We start from the raw sequence: 15,670 nt of genomic DNA, 5'->3' as shown, positions 1-15,670 counted from the left end.
TTTAAACTGCATGGCCATCATAACTACATGTAGGTGCATAGGCCTGTACAACCTTCAGTTTATACCGCTTATTAAGCCTAATTACGATGCCTGCCACCCTCTCATTAATACTATAGAATTCATCTATATTACCCGCTATATACTTATTGACAAGGAAACCTACTCCTAGTTCTCGCGTCTCCGGTAAACCTCAATAACACAGTACATGCCCATCCTTCAATACCTTATATGCCTCATTCGGCCTTTTAACCTTACTAAGCCCTATGACATCCCATTTGATACCCTCTAGTTCCTCTAACAGCACTGCTAAACTAGCTTCACTAGCTAGGGTTCTAGCGTTAAACGTTGCCAGGGTCAATTTGCAATGGCAGCCTGTCCAGCGGAGCCAGGAATTTTTAGCAACCCCTGCTGCGTCACATGTCTGACCGCCGCCATGGTCAGTTGTTCCGCAGCTGCTGGTGACTGTGGGCCTGGGTTTTATAGGACGAATCATGAGTATGAGTATGATGCATGCAAAATGAATACAGCAGTGCTAAGAATTATGCAACTCATACATCATGCAGTTCCATTTTCGTAATACAACTGAAGCAAAAATCTAATGCTTGAGAAAGATTTTTTTTTTTCGTGATGATACAGTTCTTTGGCATTCTACCTCCTACAGTTTTCAGAAAAAAAAAAAAAAAGACTAGCAGATATGTAAACAAAATCAGTTGAGCTGTCAAGAGCATGTAACTTAAAATAGCGAAGATTATACTTCTGAAGTTTCGAAGCACTGGTAAGTAAATCTAGATTTTCTGAAGGAATAGCACAACAGCTGTTTGAATCACATGTCACAATTTTAACTGAGCAACTAAAACACGGTATGCCGGCCATGCTTGCACACAGCTGCAGTACACCGCAAGGCAAGAAACCCTATAGCTACTCTTACTCTCTCGGGCAGTGCGGCATAAACCGACAAAGCTTTATAAAGGCTGCAAAAAAGTGCACAATGTCCTCCTGGTAATTGCATGTTTTCAGCTCTCTGCCGTCGCAGCTACAACTTGCGCGACAGTCCGCTCCTATGTATCGCTAAACTGCGGCTGCCGGCAGTCTAATTATCCGGCTTCTGCTAGCAAAATACCTATAAAGAATGCTCACTTTAGTATTAGAGATATATGTAGCGACTGCATGAAAACATCAACAAAAAACGGACTTTCGCCGAATGAATGATGCATATGCTAAACTTCAGCGCGAACATAATTTTTCACCCGTTTTCTTCAAATACGAAACGTTAAATAGGGTCATAACATGTATGAAGACCATTATGACCTTTTCTACGACTTCAATCGCGCTTATAAAACACGTGAACAGTCGAATTTAAGCTTCTCGATGCAGAGTTTCAAGCACAGCTCAGCAGACGCGCGTCTCGCAAAAAGACCCGGAAGTCGAAATTACCCAGCGTGCTTTGCGGCTCGTTCAGATTTGAACGTAGCGGTCGTACTGGATTTTACTTGCAATATGTGTAGCTATAATATTCTAAAATACAACGCAGTTATATTTTTAGCCTAATTCATAGCAGTATAACGCCGTCAGCGTCAGCAACATGCAAACGCCAGATTACCTCCTAACATCCATCCCAAGGTGATCCATCCATCTGGTACACTGTACATCCATCCATTCTTCTACTATCTCCGCTGGTTAGGAAGACCAAAGTCCTTTGTATGTAACGTTTATGTTGCACGGGAAAGTCTTCTGGCTTAACCACTGGAGCCACCTCGAGCGTAAGTATGATAGTGCATTGGCTTTATCTGATTGCTCGCAACGTTCGCGTTTTTGGGTCGATTTGACTCGAAAACGTGAGTCCCGTCAATGCTGGTAACACTGCGATAAGCGGTTCTTTGTGCTTGAAGTTTCACCGAACCCAACATAAGCATTTTTGGCGCAGCAGAGCGTTCTTGAGCTTGCGGCATTTGTTTAATATGTAGCATTCTAGTGGCTAATACGTTGATCCTCAGTTTTAAGTTGTCATACTGATTGATTTGTACGCATTCTGAGGGAGAATAACCGCCGCAGAGTAATGTACGCTGCGTCCTCCTGATAATCGGGGAGCTTTCTTGAGAAAACCGGCGCTGCCTCGAAATTGTGTGAGGACGTCCGCAACAGTGTAATCTCTAGCGGGGTTCTATGCATTGCAACAAATACTTGCCTGCTAGAATCGTGATGTGAAGTGTGCTGCAGGGACGCCAGGTATCTATCGTCATAGTAGCAAAGTCCTTTCAACCGGAAGTCGAGGTGCGGAGTTCTGGCCAATAGACGCTCAGCAGCTGTGGCGGCTTCATGCAGTCGGTTGTCTAACGCTAGCCATTGTGGTCGTATTGTAAATTGATTCGGAAGTGTAGCTTACAATAGCAATGCATTAGTTCATACGCGTGCAGATAGACTCGAAACCTTTTACCTGTGCACTAGAAATGACAAGCCATAGAAGTGGAAAGCCATAGGTTCAGTAGGAGTCTGTTGGCGAGTGGTGCTGCACTGTAGAGATAGATAATTAGGGGCAAGCAGTTACAGGATTCCTTGCTGCTTATTTTTTAATTTTATGTTAATTTTGGAGGCCTATCTAATAGTACGGGACTCATTTTACCCCTTGTGGTGTCTTAATATTATAAACCGAGCTTTATAGACTGTGTGAGCGCTTAGGAGTAGCACTTCTGCACACATTCTATACTTCTTACTGCAAAACTATTTTTAAAAGGGCAATATACAGCAACAAACAAATCTAAGCTCAATTGCCATGGGGACTATACTGCGGATGTCATAGTGATGATGTCATAGTGATGATGTCACATACATAATTGGAAAAGCAGCTGTGTGTGCCTTGAATTAGGAGCTGCTTGAAGACACTGAGTAGCAATTCTACACGATTGGCTACTTCTTGCTGCAAACATTTTCAACCAAACATTTATTGGGCCATTAGCTGCCATGGGGGACCATTCACAGAAAATAAAATATATCTTGCTACCCCTCAGTCTTGTATAGTTTTAAAGAATTGACTTGTCTTCCCCCCCCCCCTCTTTAGAGGTCTTTCTCAGACAATATTCTTATGACATATGCTCACTCTAGGCTGATGATATGCATCCAGCCATTAACTTAGGAACATTTTTAGGGCATCAATACATGCTTATTCTCAGTTTTTTCATTTTGTTCTATATAAATAAATGCAGTCAGCATGACTAAGGTGAAATCCTGAGCCTGGGGCTCAGCTGCCAGACTGCGTAGCCATTAAGCTACTGCAGCTGGATGGGGAAGCAGAATATATAATACTAAGCATATATTTTAGTGCTTCACGATATTCTTTAGCCTTACTGCTTGTGAAAAAGTGAATTTTATATTGCAGAAAAAAGCAAGTGCATGCCTCTGTTCCTAGTTTAAATGGCCAAAAGCATGAAAATTTGAAGTAGTTCCTGAGCAAATCTATTCCGCAAATTCGTTGACAATGTAGCATGCATTCTATGCATCTCAAGGCAAAAAGCAAAACCCTCAAAGGATCACATTTCTGGCCATGCTGTTAACATATTATTTCTTTCTTTACTATTTTGGTGCAGATTTTTTAGTGCGCTTTCTAATGCTATGTTTATCTGGAATAAATTGACTTTTCAGAGACTATGTGGCTGGACTTGTCCCGTCACATTCTAATTTCTTTCCTGTTTCATGTAAGCTTTTGCAGTCTACAGTACCCACTTACATACTTACCTTTCCAGTATTTTACTGTGTTAATGATTAGTCTTTTTCTTTTTTGTTGAGAAAAAGAATTGATTGCCCAAGCTTTGGATTTCTCCCCTTTTGGAGAAAAGTTTTTTTCAGCCATCGACGTTCAAATGTGCAAAGGAAGTCTGTCCAGCTCCTGCATTTTGCAGCATATATTACAAAGAGCATGCTAATGCGGCAAGAAATGTGGACATAGCTACGTAGTTTGTACCTACAATATTTCAATATTGTTTGATATATATATTTCTCACATATATATCTGTCCTTTTTACAAGAAATTTGCTGCACTACCTAATTCCTGCTCTGAAGCCATTGAGAGCTTTTTCTTTACTTTGATCATGTTTCCTTTCAAGAATTTTTACATGCCTTTGCTGTAACTAGAAAAATTGAATAAGCAATTAAGTTGACTGCCACGTGTGTCGCTTGTTAGGGTCAGTCTGAATGTAGAGGTTTTTTTTTTTCATTGCTTGCTGCAGCGATAATGATCACTGCTGGAGCATGTGCAGAAAGAGTGTCAAAGACATATATAGCATAAAGAAGAAAGTAGTGCTTTTGTAGTACCTGTTGGGACACGTGTACACATGTAGTAAATGAGAGGTAAATTTAAGCACAGCACTAATGGGCCATGGTATTAGATGAAATTGTTGTTTGGTCTAGTAAGTATGTATGTTGAATTATTCAAGCAGTTGCAACTTTTGGGTCAGAAATTACTACAAAATCAAAATTGCATGAATTTGTTATGTTGTGTAGAATAGTGCAACTTTTGTGTATACAAGAAGCAGTTGGGTTTTCCAGTGTTACATGACTTGACTGATGCTTCAGGATGACTTAGCGCAGTAATTGAAGCTTTTTATTTCCACCACTGGGAGCATAAGTGTGAAAGAGCACTAAACGGGTTGAGGGAGAGCCTCAGTTTGCAAGCTGAGTCAATGTTTCGACAAGGGGTCATCTCCTTTCTATATTCTTTCTCTTGTTCTTCCTAGGAATATTGGTAGTATTTCAGTACATACTGCCATGCTTGAAGTTTTCCACATATGTACAGCTCAACCGCAGCAGTAAAAAATGTCTTGTGAGTTTCAGTTCACGGGCATATTGAGAAAAATATGCTTTTTATCTACAAGAAGCCAGACATGAATCTGAGAAGAGTTGAATTTCTTTTTAATTCAGTGAGGTTCACAGATTTGAATGTATGATATGCGTGATGGGTAAGCATATACTAAGTTTAGTTTCAGTATTCAAAGTGACGATATACTAAATTAAATTCGTGCTGATCTTCAAGGTTCTTGTCACAGCATCGAAGGAGTATGGAGAAATATAGATGACATCATATGCTTATGACCTGCCATGCAACCTATAATGCCGCAAAATACAGTGTAACCCCATTCATACGTTTTTCACGAGGCTGAAAAAAAAGCCATAACAGCCAGGAAAATGCAACAGTGAGGAAAGTTCCGAAAATGAATGAAAACAGTGCACCTTTGACTTGAAACTATTTATTGAGCTTAAAATTGAAAAAAAACTTACCTAAAAATTGAGAATGGTGGATTGCCATTTTTTTTGCTTGCTAGAAAGCACCACGCATTTCTCAATAGCCTGGAAAGCCACATTGGTGTCACTGTTGCTTTGAGGTAAGACGTACCTGCGGAGGAGGTCCAGAGCTGCGATGACTTCTCCAAAGCATGGTTCTGTCAACTCTTCGGAATTGTGCCGCTCGTGCTCCTCATTATTGCAGCCAGCACCTTCACTTGTGACCGAATTCGCAATGATCTTGGCAATGCTCTGGCACTTTGAGCGTTATAAATGTCATGTTATATATGTCACAAGGCTCATACCCCACAATTATAGCCAGTAGTGTGGCCTTCCAATGTCGACTGCTTCTAAGTCGACACTTGCTGCTTCTCTGCTTACGGTCTTATAAGCGATGCCGTACATCTTTCAAAAACGGTCGATCCAGCTGTTCGACGCCGTGAAGTCTGTAATGTCCTATCTGTTAGCAATGTCCATTGCCTTCTCACGCAGGATGCTCCAGTCGAAGTTGACACCAGCAGCGTGAGCTTGCTCAAACCAGGTGAGAAGAACCTCGTTGAGGTTTGCATACTTCGCGCCACGAGCCTGCTTAGCCTTCGAGCCGAAAAGCGTGGTATTCCCTTCTATTTCCGTACGCGTGTGGCAAACCGAGGTCTGTTGCAATATCCACTCTCTTCTGCACTGGCTGCCTGTCAACTGCATTCAATATGGCTAGCTTTTCCATACCTGCCAACTCTTCTGAACTTTCGGTAATATTTATGGATTTGACCAGTCTTACGATTTTACTAATCTTGCTTGAAATTTTACAGAAAATATTATATTTGCAGGGAAAAACATGAAAATTGATTAAAATTACACCTTGGTACCTTGCGCAGCTACAAGAGGAGAGCATGTATTCATAGTATCATCATCAGCAGTGGCAATGTAGTGACTTCTGTCTACTAGGGGGGCCACAGATCTATGTGCAAAGCTCAGTAGCGTCTCTGCAAACCTGTTGCCTTTGTTCGCGCCAGTTGTGGGTTTTTTCACTTTAGTGCTGGCCTTGTATTTTCGTCTGGCGGAGTGCGACTTGGTATTTTAGGTGTGGCGGCTTCACAGTGCGATGGCGTGCTCGATGCCCCGGTATTTCCAAGTATTTTTGAAATTGTATACAGCAGAATTTCCGTGCTTCATGCCATCAAAGAAAGGGGAGAAGTTTGGATTTTGCACCATGTGCACCTGTGACATGAACATTTCGCAATGTGGCAAGTCTGACGTAAAGGTCCACAGGGGTAGGTGCGAGCTGCGGACAGCTAATCAAGCCTAGAAAGTTTTGTATGCAGCGAAAATGACCTCGGTGTGATTCGTACAGAATGCCTCTTTACGGCGTCTTTAGTTGAGCACAACATCCTGCTGAGTGTCAGCGATCATGCCGGACTGCTTTTTCGGAAGATGTTTCCTAAAAGCAAAGCGAAACGCTACACCTGTGGACGAACAAAGACGATCTCAATTGTTCCGGAAATGGCTGCTGGAGCAGAGACTCCTTTGCTGGGTGCCCTGAAATGGCAAGTATTTTCAATCACTGTGGATGGCAGTAATAACAGGGATACGCAGCTCTACCCTATTGTTGTGACATATTTCGTTAGAGCTGAGTAGAGTCGAAAGCTGCCTTCTTTGCCTCGGAACAATCCAAGGGGAAGCAACTGATTAGAAGATTGGAAGTCTGGTTTTGGACGAGATGAATTCCCAGAACTTGCCTGTTAGAAACCTGCTGGCTATGTGTTCGGGCAATGCTAATGTCATGATCGGCAAGAAAAACAGTGTTTCTACTGTATTGAGAGAGGCTTAACCAGGTTTGAAGGGGTTGGTAGCCCGTGCCATCTGATCAACTTGGCCGCCCAAAAAGGAGCTTCATGTCTTCCTGTGAATGTTGATGAGGCATTGATTGACATCTTTACATAGAAAAGAGCTCGAAACGAAAAGATCAGCTTAAAGTGTTTCAAAGATGCATGACGTTGAGGTCAGAAAGATGTTGAAACATTCGCCGACACATTGGCTGTCATTGGGAAAGTGTTTGAAGAGGCTGCTAGACCAGTGGAAACTACTACTTGGCTTTTTTTTTTTATTACAAACAAAGCAGTGCAACAAGCAGAGTTCGTTTTTAGACTCGTACGAGATTCCAAGGACCTCCTCACAAACCCCCAAGAACCCTGTGCCGGCCCCAAAGTCTGCTATCACCTTCTCAAGACTGCTGCAGGTCTCGAAAATAAAAGCACCGACAGTGATGAACACTCGCTAAAGAGGAAAGGAGCTCATTCTGGACCTCAAGCAAAGAAACTGAAACCTCATCCTGAGGAATCCATAGAAAGCAGCCACGTGCCCATGAAGAGCGCCTGTTTTATTTTTTGTCATCGGAGCTAAGCAGGGCATGCTGCCTTTTTCTCCAAAACGTTGTACCAATTTTTGAGAAGACAAACTCCCTCCTTCAGGCACAGGCTCCTCAGATTCATGTGCTGAGGAGCCTCTTAAAGGCCCACTGTCCACCCTCCGGTCGAAAATATTTTCTTCCCCGGTGACTGTGAGACTTCGACCCCAGAACGCAAGGCCGCAAAATGTTTTTGAAAAGAGTAACTAATAACGCAGTTATAGCCACCGCAATTACCCGATTTTGTCGTGTTTCTCTCCCGTTCTCTCCCAAAGGTTTTTCACTCTCCTGCCCAGTCGTCTAGCCTCCGCAAGACAAATTCAAATTCCCCTTCCACCTCTGCCTTTGGTGGGAGGTGGGGTGTGGCACTCCGCGTGCGCGAAAAAAAAGAAAACGGGCGAGGGAGTGCACGCCACTGGATTCAGTCTGGTTGTAGCGAGGGAAAAGTGCGCAGCAAGCGATAGACACCCATCCTTCACCCTCAGACAGCGAGACGGACCAATGGACGTCGTTTTCGACTAATACATCATAGCTGCGGCTCGACGGGCCAGCGCAGGGAATGAGGAAGCTGGCTTTCTGAAGGAGAACATGAGAGAGCTTTGATTTGTATTTTTCGTTGCTTTGCGGCACACGTGTCACTGTAGCGTTTTGCACAGATTATATCTGGTACCTGATCGAAACACTGGGCTCCTTTGCCTTGAAGGTCCTTCCCTGGACAGTGGCCCTTTAAACCACCTTTTCGAGGATCTGACTAGATTTGTGCGCCCAAGTGTTGTCACGGGATGTCATTCATTACTGGAAGTTGACTATAGAGCTGCAGACAATCAAAGAAAAAAGATGAAGGTCATTGGCAGCACAACCTGCTCTGTAGTTGTGACGCTGAGCATAATTGAGAGGGAGCAGTTCTTTTCTGCTGTGCGACTGTACTTGAAAGCAGCATGCGATTACATTTACCACTAATTCCCGCTAGAGGACGTCAACTTCAAGATGGCAAAAATTGCTCAAGTGCAAGGTCTCAATACTGCTTCATTCAACTGCGTACATCATTTTATTAGGGCGTTTCCTGCTATTCTACCCCAGCAGAGCTGGGAATCAAGAGATGTAATCGATGCACTTGAAGTTGAGTTTGCCAACTTGCAAGCCTACCAGGTCCCAGCAGACATATTGAATTAGTCAAGGTGCGACGTGTAGTAGTCACAATTAAGAAATGTTCGAAGTGTCGACGAATCACTCAGGTTCCACAGAATTTCAATGGTTATACTGGGCATCCTCACTATTCCCCACAGTAATTCTGAGTGGGAGAGAAGATTCAGTACTGGGAACAAAACTCGGAGTTCCGCTCATCTGTGTGTGAGAAAACGCTCGAAAGATTGCTGATGGTGAAAGGGCGCCAGAGTGGAACTTGTTTTAAGCAAACTTGCACAGAGATGTTTCTCAAGCTAGCAAAGTTGGCAACAGCAGAATCATTGAAAAAATAAATCGTTCCCCATTGGAGTGTGTGCACATTACACTCCATGACACTGATTTCACTTATGGTTGTGAAAATTTGAGTAAGCTTGCTGCTAAAGGTATATTCTTTGAAAATTGAAAAAAACAAAAGCTGCGACCCTCCCCCGTGGACGATTTTACTAATTTCCAAATCTTCAGGTTGGCAGGTATGATTTTCCTCAAAGGGAAGCACCTTCCGCTTGCACGATTCCATTGACACCATCGAAGCACGACAAAGACATTACTTTGACAGTTTGACTGTAGAGGAAAACAAATGTGGGTTTGAGGCTATGGTGACATAATGAGTTGATGGTAAGGCCATCTAGTGCCAGCTTTTCCAACTTTTCGTGCGGTTTTTTGCCGGCACGTTTCGTAGCCAAGCCTGGCCAAGAATTATCAAAAGCCAAAATGGCAGCTGATACGTGTTGCTCGGGTGGATTCAGGAAGTAGATTGCGATGTATCTAGTGGGAATGTTTTCACTGCTACAACATAACAGTGAGGTTCTAATCCATTGCATCCTATAGGAGCTATGCCGAGACCGGATGAAAACGACATAACAGCCAGGAAAAATGCAGCAGTGAGGAACATAACAGCGTGGTTCCACTGTAGCTCTTGCGGCCACCTTCAGTGGCCTTGCTTTTATTCCACCGAGCAAATGTTTTTCTCTTTGGAAATGTACTGCAGCTGTATGTGGCATCGTTAGCATGCTTCTTACCTGTTGCCATGCACTGAAGAAATACCGCTGTAGCCCTATTCATTTTTTACGTTATCATTTTAAACACTAACACAAGAAGACTGCTTTAGGTTCAGCTTTAAACAGTCTATTCCTCTAAGCCCCTCGAATTCTGACACATCCTGATTTTTGCTATAGTATATAGATGCTTTTCAGTTCGAAAGAATCTATTTGGTTATATTGATTATGATATCCTATTCATTTGGGATTTGCATGGTTGGGTGCTATCTATAGGGGTATGCAAATATTCTAAATTTCGAACACGAATTGAATATGTTTGTTATTCAATTCGTATTCGAGAGACTCACATTCAAAACTTTCTGATTAATTGAAAGTCATCAGATACATCGAATATTTTAAATTCACCACGGGTTCGCCGCACTGCGCGCTTCACCTCAATGCATGACTTCGGAATGGGGAGTGAAGCATTCTCAAAGCATGATGGGGCCATTTTATGAAGGTTAGCCTTCCATTTTGTGAAGACTCTGAAGACAGCCTCCCAGACAGTGCGCAAAACGAAGCACTTGACGAAACCGGAAAATATAACGTCCTCCTCACTTCGGCTTCACATCAAATACAAGCAATCATCATACATGTGTCTAGCCCAGCCTAGAGCATAGGGTGACCTATTTTACCACACTGATTCGAAAGCTTGCATACTGCAGGCTCCCTGGCATTCGTGGTTAGTCTTTAATCAGCTTCAAAATGGAGAAGCGGAATGCCATGCATGTCATACACTGCTGATAATGATTAAGTGCTCAATAAATTAGCTTATCTTTCAGCCATCAACTGTTTGTCACTCTAAAAAATAACTTAACTCGTTTGTGTGATTATTAATGGCTACCAGTACATTAAATTTGACAGTCATCCCCTTTAGGCCTAGGAATTGCTGCTCGACATGTTCCCCTCACTGTGCAACATATCTTTTTTTTATCGGGCTGCTTTCAAACTCACTTAAAGTGCTAAGCAAATATCATTGCTATGACCTGTAATTGTGGCAACTACATCATAGTAAAAAAAATTTACAAATTTTAGAGCACTTATATTTGCAGAAATGCAGGTTACAATGTTGATTTCTTTGCAGGAGAAAATCTGTATCAGCCATCTTTGGCTGCCTCATGGCATACTTTGTTCACATCGCTTTGTAGGGTGCCCAAATGCTGCAAAATTTCAATTATTGACCTTCAGATAATGATGATAAAAACATTTATTTAGAGCTACAACAATTTAGACAAGGGAATAGCTGTCCAAGAAAAAATGTTTTGGAAGGACTCTGTCATTTGTAGGTCCTCTTTTGCATAGGTTCCAGTTCCTCATGACAGTCAGCACAGGTGAAAACTTAGATGATCACCTCTTCAGTGAAATCATTCTTCAAGGCTGCACCATGGGCATGCAAGAATTGTTTGCTTCAACACACCGCTGTCAAATCTCGATATAACGAATCCTGTGGGAGAGCACGAAATCGTTCATTGTTTTGAAATATTGTAATGAAAAATCTGCGATTATGAGCCAGTGGTCAAAACCTAGGTATGTAAATGACATACTTTGGCAGCAGGCATGTGTTTAGATAAGCAAAACCTCAAATGAAAATGTTGCACTAACTCCAAAGCTGATTTATTTGAAGAAATCAATTATTTTCTTCTGTCGCGTGCAGCAGACAGGACCGCGCTCTACATTACATCACTACAGCACATACACTTTCCACTTTGCACAAAACCTCATCGGATGCGCGATTGCACCGAGCGGTGAAATTACGGACTTTGTCCATGTGCAAAAGAACATTATAATTCGAATGACCTCATCTTCAGTGCTCCCTGAAGCTTGAAAAACTTGTCTCGGTCTTTCGAAATGATCACGGTGGTCGATGGGGCAATGCTAGCTGTCTGCAGAGGCCAATTCACTTTTTTTTTCCTGCGTCGATTTCTTTCAGTGAAAGCTGTGTTCCCATCTTCTTGGCACTTCACTGGCTGCAGTCAGCGTCAGATTTCGCACAAAATTGGCAATAAGATAATCTGCGACAAAAAAAAAAAGTATCGTCCCGCATGCGTGAATGGCATGAACGGCTGACCCGCGAGCGGCTCTCAACCATGCACACAACACAGAAAGAAAAAAGGTAGACGGCTAGGCCTGCTCGCTACTGCGTAATAAACTGGTTTGGTTTGGTTTGTGAGGTTTAACGTCCCAAAGCAACTCTGGCTATGAGAGACGCTGTAGTGGAAGACTCCGGAAATTTCGACCACCTGGGGTTCTTTAACGTGCACTGACATTGTACAGCACACGGGCACCTTGCTTTTCGCCTCGATCGAAAAGCGGCTGCCGAGGCCGGGATTCGATCCCGTGTCTTTGGGAACAGTAGTCGAGCGCCGTAACCACTGCGCCACCCCGGCGGGGTGCATAATAAACTACTGCTTTGTGGGGGCGCTAGGAGCTGGCAGAAGACATGCTGATGATTATAGCTACAGCTCATGGGCCATGCCGTTTTTTTTTTTTTTTCACGTGATAGTTGCGAGCTGCGGCGCTATTAATTTTAGCCAAATTCATTATACTGATGTTCCTAGATTATAGATGGAAAAATAAAATGCGTGCGTTATTCTGAAATATACAATATTTTGAAATTCATAATTCTGAAATAGTTTTACATTGAAACCAGAGGAAATCTGCTGGAGATTTTTTTTAAATTTGTGAATTTGAAAAATTCGTTAATGTGGTGTTCATAGTAACGCGATTCCACTGTACATCAGTGGAAGCTTTGCGAAGCTTCATGTTACTGGCATTCCTAATGAAACCAACTTTCCAGTGATGCTGTAAATCAGAAAAGAAACCATGTTTGCAAGGCATGTGCCCCTCACTGAGTCGTCACTCGTGGTTGCAGAGCGAAACGAAGCAGATGTTTGTCCTCTTGGTAGTATCAGTGCTGCTGGTTTGTTTGCCACTCCATGGATTGTCCATGGATCGATGAGAGAATGCAGGTCTGTACAGTGTTGATGGGAAAGTTTTTTGCCATCGAAGAGCTCCAACGTGTAAGCAGTTCTTAGAACAGTTGAGGATGTGAAGTCCTTTTTACAGCACATGTGAAATATCAAACTTTGCACTGGTGGATCAAACACTGCTGAATACCTCGAAGCAGAACAAGGAGTGCCTTCACTGACATTAGCAGCAAGTGGCACCACAGGAAACGTGCATTCATCCTGAGCTTGGATGTCTCAGTTTATTAGAAATGTCTTGGACTGTCAGACATGCTGTGAATACACCAAACACCCGGCATACTAAGAAATGGCCCGCTAGCATTCACTTAAAACAGAAAACAAATACTGACCAACGGCTAAACCGAAATAAACCATGCTTTCGCACGTCTAACTCAGTTTAACCTTCGTTGAAACCCTGCTAAAATTTTATGCTAGAGGAGACTGACACTTTTGTTAATGCAGTGGTGTGTCAATGTTAACCTATACTGCACCAACAGCTCCTTCACACACCCTGCTGGTGACGAACATAGCGTACTTGTTTTATCAGATTCTCTGCATCTTCTGTAGTGTGTGCATAACCGCCTGCATTCCCAAAAGTTTATGAACTTTCACGGTGGCTATGTTCAAAGGACAAGCTGTTTGTTGCAGACCAGAAGCAACCTGGGCACTTGTGTATTTTCCACAAGCTCACATATGCCCATCTGAATTCCTCGAACGCTGGGAAAATGGAGGTAAAACAAGTGGGAAGAGTGGCTCGAAGGATATCTCATGAACATTTTATTACAGAGCAGACTGCAGCAGGTTTCAATGCCACAGTTTTATCAGCTTTAGAGCTGCAAAATATTTGCTCAAACACTGTGGCTTTAAGTATGTATTGACTGAAAAATGTAATCAATATATCCTGGAGCAGTTTTTTCGGACAATCTGTCAAGCAGGAGGTCAAAATGACCATCCCTCTGCCCATATTTCTTAGCTGTACAATATGCTTTCACTACAGCCTTATTAAACTGCCACAGTTTGAAAACTACGAGGTATAGCGAGCTCGAGAAGCCCTTATGCTGACATTGGCTGACTTAAAGCCTGCATTTCAAGTGGACAACAAACAAAACAATTGCCTTCAGCACCTGAAATGCAAACTAGATGATTTAGTTGCCACTGAGATTCAGTGTAACGAGGCATTTGTAAAAATATATGCAGAGCCAGAGGCTATTAATTGCATTGTTTATTACTTGGCGCGGTTTATGTGGAGAAAAATGCTCAAGCGCTTAACCTGCTTAGTATGCCGATAGAGCCTTGTTGAGGAAACAGGTTTATGCTTACCCTGAAAGCACACACAAGAGGTGGGCTCCTGCACCCAAAGTTGAGCATTTTTTCGTTGCTGCAGGTGGCAGAAAAAGAGATTCAGCAAAATGCCACACGCAGGAATATCAGTGAACAGCAGAGGCTATGCTGAAAAGCCATATATTCTCATTCCCTCCTAAGGTGACAGTTGTGTGTTGTCTTAATCAGTGACAACTAATTGCAATTTAACAAACTTAATGAGCACTCACTAGATTTTATAAGGGTTACATCATAACAACTTGCGGAGAAACGTTTTATAGGCTTCTCTCTCGAGATGCTGGATCCGCTTCCCGCCGAGCAACAAAGCTTTTAATCCAAAAGTTCGTTTCGCGATCTCTTTCTTCTTCTCGTCTTGTTTCTTTCCTCTCAGTTCGCGGTGTATTTCCTACTGAATTGGATAAAATCATTATTGCTACTGACATTACCAATATTTTTATGGTTCTGCTTTTCTGCAGTTGCTCAGTGCACTTTTGGACCGTGCATTTTGTCGCTGGATGGCATTTATGCTTCCAAGCATATGATGAAAATGTGGCCTTGGCTTGTGGTACTGCACATGTGTGTTTACTTGTTACCTGGAATTCATATGGAAAATGGTTCATTTTGAACACACCACTGCTAACATAGGTGCCATACGATATATTTCAGTCAGCTACGTGCAGTGCTGTGATGGAGGAAAGAAAAAAGTAGTTGAAGGGTAATGTAGATAAAACAGCCACATGATGCTGACGTAATGCCTGTCTTGAGTTTCTGGAATAGGGTGCATATATATTTGGAGCAACATAAACATTATATTGATGGGAACTTGAGGTTAACTAGGTGTACCTTTGCATTGAACTGTGTTGGCGGAAATGACCAGTGGGCTTCTAAAAGAGCCGAGAACAGAGGTGATGGTAAAAATAAGGGTTGTGCAAATTTCAGAATTTTTTAATGCAAATCGGATATGATGTTGGTGTGTTGTGTTTTATGGCACATAAGCATCTAAGACTATCTTGCGCCAACCACGTGGTAGACATCAATGCCTTTGTAGGAAATGCCTAAAGCATGGTTAACATCTCAAAAATTAAAAACCATGGCTTCTTTTAAAAATGTGAACAGACAAGACATTTCCACAAGTGGATATGCTTCTAGGAGCAAACAATGGTGAAATGGTGTGCATTCAGAGTAAAAAAAGTGTAAACTGTTTTTTTCCCTTAGATTGCCTGGTTTTATGCATGAACATAATATGTGAATTACACTGAGCTCTACCATGCAGATAGCATTTTGGTGTGTCTTCTTTTGCAAAAATAAAAAAATAATGAAGTGTGTATGTTCATTGCAAAGGTGAAATGAAATAAATTTGGTGGATCGTTCTTGTTGCGAGCATGAGTTCTCTTGTGTTGTGACTTTCTTCTACATGTAACTTAATTACTTCAGCGTTTCATTTTGACTGCCAGTTATTTGTCAGCTTACAGTGTACTAACATCATT

General features: G+C 42.3%; 1 protein-coding gene across 3 annotated transcripts in view; it reads left to right on the top strand.

The window, feature by feature from the left end:
- The first annotated feature begins 1,510 nt into the window (after nt 1-1,510).
- The window catches only part of LOC146173203 (uncharacterized), a 54,894-nt gene continuing 40,734 nt past the window's right edge, over nt 1,511-15,670 (top strand). For 2 of the 3 annotated variants that reach the window (XM_084584736.1, XM_084584735.1), the window contains exons 1-2: nt 1,511-1,760; nt 5,764-5,812. The gene's annotated coding sequence lies outside the window, so the exon portion shown is untranslated. The remainder of the gene's footprint in view (nt 1,761-5,763; nt 5,813-15,670) is intronic. The other variant, XM_084584734.1, reaches the window with a different exon arrangement.

Source organism: Amblyomma maculatum, chromosome 11, assembly GCF_055883805.1.
Source record: "Amblyomma maculatum isolate TAMU_Amacu chromosome 11, ASM5588380v1, whole genome shotgun sequence".
NCBI classification, from domain to species: Eukaryota; Metazoa; Arthropoda; class Arachnida; order Ixodida; family Ixodidae; genus Amblyomma; species Amblyomma maculatum.
This window is presented reverse-complemented; position numbering and strand designations above follow the sequence as displayed.